Source organism: Microchirus variegatus (assembly GCF_963457635.1).
Source record: "Microchirus variegatus genome assembly, chromosome: 12".
NCBI lineage: Eukaryota > Metazoa > Chordata > Actinopteri > Pleuronectiformes > Soleidae > Microchirus > Microchirus variegatus.
Window position 1 is genome coordinate 25,666,902 of NC_139813.1, and position 10,811 is coordinate 25,677,712.

Genomic DNA, 10,811 nt, shown 5'->3' on the forward strand with positions numbered 1-10,811 from the left:
GACCAAATTTTCTTTCTCCAAAAATGGTCACATTTTGGAGACATAGTATAGTATGACGTACTGCATAGTATAGTATGACGTTTTTGTCAAGTTTTGGACCAAAAAAACGTTTTTCAAAAAAATTGTCAGAATCAAAAACGACATAGTATAGTATGTCGTTTTTGTCCAATTTTGGACCAAATTTTTTTTCTCCAAAAATGGTCACATTTTGGAGATATAGTATAGTATGACGTACTGCATAGTATAGTATGACGTTTTTGTCAAGTTTTGGACCAAAAAAAACGTTTTTCAAAAAAATTGTCAGAATCAAAAACGACATAGTATAGTATGTCGTTTTTGTCCAATTTTGGACCAAATTTTTTTTCTCCAAAAAGGGTTACATTTTGGAGACATAGTATAGTATGACATACTACATAGTATATTATGACGTTTTTGTCAAGTTTTGGACCAAAAAAACGTTTTTCAAAAAAATTGTCAGAATCAAAAACGACATAGTATAGTATGTCGTTTTTGTCAAATTTTGGACCAAATTTTTTTTCTCCAAAAATGGTCACATTTTGGAGATATAGTATAGTATGACGTACTACATAGTATAGTGTGACGTTTTTGTCAATTTTGGACCAAAAAAACGTTTTTCAAAAAATTGTCAGAATCAAAAACGACATAGTATAGTATGTCGTTTTTGTCAAATTTTGGACCAAATTTTTTTTTTCAAAAAATGGTCACATTTAGGACTACGTACTATAGTATGACGTACTACATAGTATAGTATGACGTTTTTGTCAAGTTTTGGACCAAAAAAACGTTTTTCAAAAAAATTGTCAGAATCAAAAACGACATAGTATAGTATGTCGTTTTTGTCCAATTTTGGACCAAATTTTCTTTCTCCAAAAATGGTCACATTTTGGAGACATTGTATAGTATGACGTACTGCATAGTATAGTATGACGTTTTTGTCAAGTTTTGGACCAAAAAAACGTTTTTCAAAAAAATTGTCAGAATTAAAAACGACATAGTATAGTATGTCGTTTTTGTCCAATTTTGGACCAAATTTTTTTTCTCCAAAAAGGGTTACATTTTGGAGACATAGTATAGTATGACATACTACATAGTATATTATGACGTTTTTGTCAAGTTTTGGACCAAAAAAAGTTTTTCAAAAAAATTGTCAGAATCAAAAACGACATAGTATAGTATGTCGTTTTTGTCAAATTTTGGACCAAATTTTTTTTCTCCAAAAATGGTCACATTTTGGAATATATAGTATAGTATGACGTACTACATAGTATAGTGTGACGTTTTTGTCAATTTTGGACCAAAAAAACGTTTTTCAAAAAATTGTCAGAATCAAAAACGACATAGTATAGTATGTCGTTTTTGTCAAATTTTGGACCAAATTTTTTTTTTCAAAAAATGGTCACATTTAGGACTACGTACTATAGTATGACGTACTACATAGTATAGTATGTCGTTTTTGTCAAATTTTGGACCAAATTTTTTTTCTCCAAAAAGGGTTACATTTTGGAGACATAGTATAGTATGACGTACTACATAGTATATTGTGACGTTTTTGTCAAGTTTTGGACCAAAAAAACGTTTTTCAAAAAAATTGTCAGAATCAAAAACGACATAGTATAGTATGTCGTTTTTGTCAAATTTTGGACCAAATTTTTTTTCTCCAAAAATGGTCACATTTTGGAGATATAGTATAGTATGACGTACTACATAGTATAGTGTGACGTTTTTGTCAATTTTGGACCAAAAAAACGTTTTTCAAAAAAATTGTCAGAATCAAAAACGACATAGTATAGTATGTCGTTTTTGTCAAATTTTGGACCAAATTTTCTTTCTCCAAAAATGGTCACATTTTGGAGACATAGTATAGTATGACGTACTGCATAGTATAGTATGACGTTTTTGTCAAGATTTGGACCAAAAAAACGTTTTTCAAAAAAATTGTCAGAATCAAAAACGACATAGTATAGTATGTCGTTTTTGTCCAATTTTGGACCAAAATTTTTTTTCTCCAAAAAGGGTTACATTTTGGAGACATAGTATAGTATGACATACTACATAGTATATTATGACGTTTTTGTCAAGTTTTGGACCAAAAAAAGTTTTTCAAAAAAATTGTCAGAATCAAAAACGACATAGTATAGTATGTCGTTTTTGTCAAATTTTGGACCAAATTTTTTTTCTCCAAAAATGGTCACATTTTGGAGATATAGTATAGTATGACGTACTACATAGTATAGTGTGACGTTTTTGTCAATTTTGGACCAAAAAAACGTTTTTCAAAAAATTGTCAGAATCAAAAACGACATAGTATAGTATGTCGTTTTTGTCAAATTTTGGACCACATTTTTTTTTTCAAAAAATGGTCACATTTAGGACTACGTACTATAGTATGACGTACTACATAGTATAGTATGACGTTTTTGTCAAGTTTTGGACCAAAAAAACGTTTTTCAAAAAAATTGTCAGAATCAAAAACGACATAGTATAGTATGTCGTTTTTGTCAAATTTTGGACCAAATTTTTTTTCTCCAAAAATGGTCACATTTTGGAGATATAGTATAGTATGACGTACTACATAGTATAGTGTGACGTTTTTGTCAATTTTGGACCAAAAAAACGTTTTTCAAAAAATTGTCAGAATCAAAAACGACATAGTATAGTATGTCGTTTTTGTCAAATTTTGGACCAAATTTTCTTTCTCCAAAAATGGTCACATTTTGGAGACATAGTATAGTATGACGTACTGCATAGTATAGTATGACGTTTTTGTCAAGTTTTGGACCAAAAAAACGTTTTTCAAAAAAATTGTCAGAATCAAAAACGACATAGTATAGTATGTCGTTTTTGTCCAATTTTGGACCAAATTTTTTTTCTCCAAAAATGGTCACATTTTGGAGATATAGTATAGTATGACGTACTGCATAGTATAGTATGACGTTTTTGTCAAGTTTTGGACCAAAAAAAACGTTTTTCAAAAAAATTGTCAGAATCAAAAACGACATAGTATAGTATGTCGTTTTTGTCCAATTTTGGACCAAATTTTTTTTCTCCAAAAATGGTCACATTTTGGAGATATAGTATAGTATGACGTACTACATAGTATAGTGTGACGTTTTTGTCAATTTTGGACCAAAAAAACGTTTTTCAAAAAATTGTCAGAATCAAAAACGACATAGTATAGTATGTCGTTTTTGTCAAATTTTGGACCAAATTTTTTTTTTCAAAAAATGGTCACATTTAGGACTACGTACTATAGTATGACGTACTACATAGTATAGTATGACGTTTTTGTCAAGTTTTGGACCAAAAAAACGTTTTTCAAAAAAATTGTCAGAATCAAAAACGACATAGTATAGTATGTCGTTTTTGTCCAATTTTGGACCAAATTTTCTTTCTCCAAAAATGGTCACATTTTGGAGACATAGTATAGTATGACGTACTGCATAGTATAGTATGACGTTTTTGTCAAGTTTTGGACCAAAAAAACGTTTTTCAAAAAAATTGTCAGAATTAAAAACGACATAGTATAGTATGTCGTTTTTGTCCAATTTTGGACCAAATTTTTTTTCTCCAAAAAGGGTTACATTTTGGAGACATAGTATAGTATGACATACTACATAGTATATTATGACGTTTTTGTCAAGTTTTGGACCAAAAAAAGTTTTTCAAAAAAATTGTCAGAATCAAAAACGACATAGTATAGTATGTCGTTTTTGTCAAATTTTGGACCAAATTTTTTTTCTCCAAAAATGGTCACATTTTGGAGATATAGTATAGTATGACGTACTACATAGTATAGTGTGACGTTTTTGTCAATTTTGGACCAAAAAAACGTTTTTCAAAAAATTGTCAGAATCAAAAACGACATAGTATAGTATGTCGTTTTTGTCAAATTTTGGACCAAATTTTTTTTTTCAAAAAATGGTCACATTTAGGACTACGTACTATAGTATGACGTACTACATAGTATAGTATGACGTTTTTGTCAAGTTTTGGACCAAAAAAACGTTTTTCAAAAAAATTGTCAGAATCAAAAACGACATAGTATAGTATGTCGTTTTTGTCCAATTTTGGACCAAATTTTTTTTTTCAAAAAATGGTCACATTTTGGAGACATAGTATAGTATGACGTACTGCATAGTATAGTATGACGTTTTTGTCAAGTTTTGGACCAAAAAAACGTTTTTCAAAAAAATTGTCAGAATCAAAAACGACATAGTATAGTATGTCGTTTTTGTCCAATTTTGGACCAAATTTTTTTTCTCCAAAAAGGGTTACATTTTGGAGACATAGTATAGTATGACGTACTACATAGTATATTATGACGTTTTTGTCAAGTTTTGGACCAAAAAAACGTTTTTCAAAAAAATTGTCAGAATCAAAAAGGACATAGTATAGTATGTCGTTTTTGTCCAATATTGGACCAAATTTTCTTTCTCCAAAAAGGGTCACATTTTGGAGATATAGTATCGTATGACGTACTACATAGTATAGTGTGACGTTTTTGTCAATTTTGGACCAAAAAAACGTTTTTCAAAAAATTGTCAGAATCAAAAACGACATAGTATAGTATGTCGTTTTTGTCAAATTTTGGACCAAATTTTTTTTTTCAAAAAATGGTCACATTTAGGACTACGTTCTATAGTATGACGTACTACATAGTATAGTATGACGTTTTTGTCAAGTTTTGGACCAAAAAAACGTTTTTCAAAAAAATTGTCAGAATCAAAAACGACATAGTATAGTATGTCGTTTTTGTCCAATTTTGGACCAAATTTTCTTTCTCCAAAAATGGTCACATTTTGGAGACATAGTATAGTATGACGTACTGCATAGTATAGTATGACGTTTTTGTCAAGTTTTGGACCAAAAAAACGTTTTTCAAAAAAATTGTCAGAATCAAAAACGACATAGTATAGTATGTCGTTTTTGTCCAATTTTGGACCAAATTTTTTTTCTCCAAAAAGGGTTACATTTTGGAGACATAGTATAGTATGACATACTACATAGTATATTATGACGTTTTTGTCAAGTTTTGGACCAAAAAAACGTTTTTCAAAAAAATTGTCAGAATCAAAAACGACATAGTATAGTATGTCGTTTTTGTCCAATTTTGGACCAAATTTTTTTTTTCAAAAAATGGTCACATTTAGGACTACGTACTATAGTATGACGTACTACATAGTATAGTATGACGTTTTTGTCAAGTTTTGGACCAAAAAAACGTTTTTCAAAAAAATTGTCAGAATCAAAAACGACATAGTATAGTATGTCGTTTTTGTCAAATTTTGGACCAAATTTTTTTTCTCCAAAAAGGGTTACATTTTGGAAACATAGTATAGTATGACGTACTACATAGTATATTGTGACGTTTTTGTCAAGTTTTGGACCAAAAAAACGTTTTTCAAAAAAATTGTCAGAATCAAAAACGACATAGTATAGTATGTCGTTTTTGTCAAATTTTGGACCAAATTTTTTTTCTCCAAAAATGGTCACATTTTGGAGATATAGTATAGTATGACGTACTACATAGTATAGTGTGACGTTTTTGTCAATTTTGGACCAAAAAAACGTTTTTCAAAAAAATTGTCAGAATCAAAAACGACATAGTATAGTATGTCGTTTTTGTCAAATTTTGGACCAAATTTTCTTTCTCCAAAAATGGTCACATTTTGGAGACATAGTATAGTATGACGTACTGCATAGTATAGTATGACGTTTTTGTCAAGATTTGGACCAAAAAAACGTTTTTCAAAAAAATTGTCAGAATCAAAAACGACATAGTATAGTATGTCGTTTTTGTCCAATTTTGGACCAAAATTTTTTTTCTCCAAAAAGGGTTACATTTTGGAGACATAGTATAGTATGACATACTACATAGTATATTATGACGTTTTTGTCAAGTTTTGGACCAAAAAAACGTTTTTCAAAAAAATTGTCAGAATCAAAAACGACATAGTATAGTATGTCGTTTTTGTCAAATTTTGGACCAAATTTTTTTTCTCCAAAAATGGTCACATTTTGGAGATATAGTATAGTATGACGTACTACATAGTATAGTGTGACGTTTTTGTCAATTTTGGACCAAAAAAACGTTTTTCAAAAAATTGTCAGAATCAAAAACGACATAGTATAGTATGTCGTTTTTGTCAAATTTTGGACCACATTTTTTTTTTCAAAAAATGGTCACATTTAGGACTACGTACTATAGTATGACGTACTACATAGTATAGTATGACGTTTTTGTCAAGTTTTGGACCAAAAAAACGTTTTTCAAAAAAATTGTCAGAATCAAAAACGACATAGTATAGTATGTCGTTTTTGTCCAATTTTGGACCAAATTTTCTTTCTCCAAAAATGGTCACATTTTGGAGACATAGTATAGTATGACGTACTGCATAGTATAGTATGACGTTTTTGTAAAGTTTTGGACCAAAAAAACGTTTTTCAAAAAAATTGTCAGAATCAAAAACGACATAGTATAGTATGTCGTTTTTGTCCAATTTTGGACCAAATTTTTTTTCTCCAAAAAGGGTTACATTTTGGAGACATAGTATAGTATGACATACTACATAGTATATTATGACGTTTTTGTCAAGTTTTGGACCAAAAACGTTTTTCAAAAAAATTGTCATAATCAAAAACGACATAGTATAGTATGTCGTTTTTGTCCAATTTTGGACCAAATTTTCTTTCTCCAAAAAGGGTTACATTTTGGAGACATAGTATAGTATGACGTACTGCATAGTATAGTGTGACGTTTTTGTCAATTTTGGACCAAAAAAACGTTTTTCAAAAAAATTGTCAGAATCAAAAACGACATAGTATAGTATGTCGTTTTTGTCAAATTTTGGACCAAATTTTGTTTTTCAAAAAATGGTCACATTTAGGACTACGTACTATAGTATGACGTACTACATAGTATAGTATGACGTTTTTGTCAAGTTTTGGACCAAAAAAAGTTTTTCAAAAAAATTGTCAGAATCAAAAAGGACATAGTATAGTATGTCGTTTTTGTCCAATTTTGGACCAAATTTTCTTTCTCCAAAAATGGTCACATTTTGGAGACATAGTATAGTATGACGTACTGCATAGTATAGTATGACGTTTTTGTCAAGTTTTGGACCAAAAAAACGTTTTTCAAAAAAATTGTCAGAATCAAAAACGACATAGTATAGTATGTCGTTTTTGTCAAATTTTGGACCAAATTCTTTTTTTCAAAAAATGGTCACATTTAGGACTACGTACTATAGTATGACGTACTACATAGTATAGTATGACGTTTTTGTCAAGTTTTGGACCAAAAAAACGTTTTTCAAAAAAATTGTCAGAATCAAAAAGGACATAGTATAGTATGTCGTTTTTGTCCAATTTTGGACCAAATTTTCTTTCTCCAAAAATGGTCACATTTTGGAGACATAGTATTGTATGACATACTACATAGTATAGTATGACGTTTTTGTCAAGTTTTGGACCAAAAAAACGTTTTTCAAAAAAATTGTCAGAATCAAAAACGACATAGTATAGTATGTCGTTTTTGTCAAATTTTGGACCAAATCTTTTTTTCTCCAAAAATGGTCACATTTTGGAGATATAGTAAAGTATGACGTACTACATAGTATAGTGTGACGTTTTTGTCAATTTTGGACCAAAAAAACTTTTTTAAAAAAAATTGTCAGAATCAAAAACGACATAGTATAGTATGTCGTTTTTGTCAAATTTTGGACCAAATTCTTTTTTTCAAAAAAATGGTCAGATTATGGATGGAATAGTGTAGTATGATATAGATGTCGACTACATAGTATAGTAAGACATTGTGTTTAGCTCAAATGGTAGAGCACCCAATCTGCAAGTGTTGAGGCTGTAGTCCTCGCAATAGGTGACCCTGGTTCAAATCCCGCACCAGGCGATCTTGCCTATATGTCATTCCCCACCTCTATGCCTCCTGTCTCTCTCCCGTATACTATCAGTTAAAAAGGCAGGTTAAAAATTGCCCACTTTTGGACGACGTAGTATAGTATGTCATTTTTGTCAAATTTTGGAACAAATGTTTTTTTCTAAAAATGGTCACATTTAGGACTACATACTATAGTATGACGTACTACATAGTATAGTATGACGTTTTTGTCATGTTTTGGACCAAAAAAACGTTTTTCAAAAAACTATTCTGATTTTGGACGACATAGTATAGTATGTCGTTTTTGTCAAATTTTGGACCAAATTTTTTTTCTCCAAAAAGGGTTACATTTTGGAGACATAGTATAGTATGACGTACTGCATAGTATAGTGTGACGTTTTTGTCAAGTTTTGGACCAAAAAAACGTTTTTCAAAAAACTGGTCAGATTTTGGACGACATAGTATAGTATGTCGTTTTTGTCAAATTTTGGACCAAATTTTTTTTCTCCAAAAATGGTCACATTTTGGAGATATAGTATAGTATGACGTACTACATAGTATAGTGTGACGTTTTTGTCAATTTTGGACCAAAAAAACGTTTTTCAAAAAAATTGTCAGAATCAAAAACGACATAGTATAGTATGTCGTTTTTGTCCAATTTTGGACCAAATTTTCTTTCTCCAAAAATGGTCACATTTTGGAGACATAGTATAGTATGACGTACTGCATAGTATAGTATGACGTTTTTGTCAAGTTTTGGACCAAAAAAACGTTTTTCAAAAAAATTGTCAGAATCAAAAACGACATAGTATAGTATGTCGTTTTTGTCAAATTTTGGACCAAATTTTCTTTCTCCAAAAAGGGTTACATTTTGGAGACATAGTATAGTATGACGTACTGCATAGTATAGTATGACGTTTTTGAAAATTTTGGACCAAAAAAACGTTTTTCAAAAAAATGGTCAGAATCAAAAACGACATAGTATAGTATGTCGTTTTTGTCCAATTTTGGACCAAATTTTTTTTCTCCAAAAAGGGTTACATTTTGGAGACATAGTATAGTATGACATACTACATAGTATATTATGACGTTTTTGTCAAGTTTTGGACCAAAAAAACGTTTTTCAAAAAAATTGTCAGAATCAAAAACGACATAGTATAGTATGTCGTTTTTGTCAAATTTTGGACCAAATTCTTTTTTTCAAAAAAATGGTCAGATTATGGATGGAATAGTGTAGTATGATATTGATGTCGACTACATAGCATAGTAAGACACTGTGTTTAGCTCAAATGGTAGAGCACCCAACCTGCAAGTGTTGAGGCTGTAGTCCGCGCAATAGGTGACCCTGGTTCAAATCCCGCACCAGGCGATCTTGCCTATATGTCATTCCCCACCTCTATGCCTCCTGTCTCTCTCCCGTATACTATCCGTTACAAAGGCAGGTTAAAAATTGCCCACTTTTGGACGACGTAGTATAGTATGTCATTTTTGTCAAATTTTGAACAAATGTTTTTTTCTAAAAATGGTCACATTTAGGACTACATACTATAGTATGACGTACTACATAGTATAGTATGACGTTTTTGTCATGTTTTGGACCAAAAAAACGTTTTTCAAAAAATTCTTCTGATTTTGGACGACATAGTATAGTATGTCGTTTTTGTCAAATTTTGGACCAAATTTTTTTTCTCCAAAAAGGGTCACATTTTGGAGACATAGTATAGTATGACGTACTGCATAGTATAGTATGACGTTTTTGTCATGTTTTGGACCAAAAAAACGTTTTTCAAAAAACTCTTCTGATTTTGGACGACATAGTATAGTATGTCGTTTTTGTCCAATTTTGGACCAAATTTTTTTTCTCCAAAAAGGGTTACATTTTGGAGACATAGTATAGTATGACGTACTGCATAGTATAGTGTGTCGTTTTTGTCCAATTTTGGACCACATTTTTTTTCTCCAAAAATGGTCACATTTTGGAGATATAGTATAGTATGACGTACTACATAGTATAGTGTGACGTTTTTGTCAAGTTTTGGACCAAAAAAACGTTTTTCAAAAAAATTGTCAGAATCAAAAAGGACATAGTATAGTATGTCGTTTTTGTCCAATTTTGGACCAAATTTTCTTTCTCCAAAAATGGTCACATTTTGGAGACATAGTATAGTATGACGTACTGCATAGTATAGTATGACGTTTTTGTCAAGTTTTGGACCAAAAAAACGTTTTTCAAAAAAATTGTCAGAATCAAAAACGACATAGTATAGTATGTCGTTTTTGTCCAATTTTGGACCAAATTTTCTTTCTCCAAAAAGGGTTACATTTTGGAGACATAGTATAGTATGACGTACTGCATAGTATAGTATGACGTTTTTGTCAATTTTGGACCAAAAAAACGTTTTTCAAAAAAATTGTCAGAATCAAAAACGACATAGTATAGTATGTCGTTTTTGTCCAATTTTGGACCAAATTTTTTTTCTCCAAAAAAGGTCACATTTTGGAGATATAGTATAGTATGACGTACTACATAGTATAGTGTGACGTTTTTGTCAATTTTGGACCAAAAAAACGTTTTTCAAAAAAATTGTCAGAATCAAAAACGACATAGTATAGTATGTCGTTTTTGTCAAATTTTGGACCAAATTTCTTTTTTTTCAAAAAATGGTCACATTTTGGAGATATAGTATAGTATGACGTACTACATAGTATAGTATGACGTTTTTGTCAAGTTTTGGACTAAAAAAACGTTTTTCAAAAAAATTGTCAGAATCAAAAAGGACATAGTATAGTATGTCGTTTTTGTCCAATTTTGGACCAAATTTTCTTTCTCCAAAAATGGTCACATTTTGGAGACATAGTATAGTATGACGTACTGCATAGTATAGTATGACGTTTT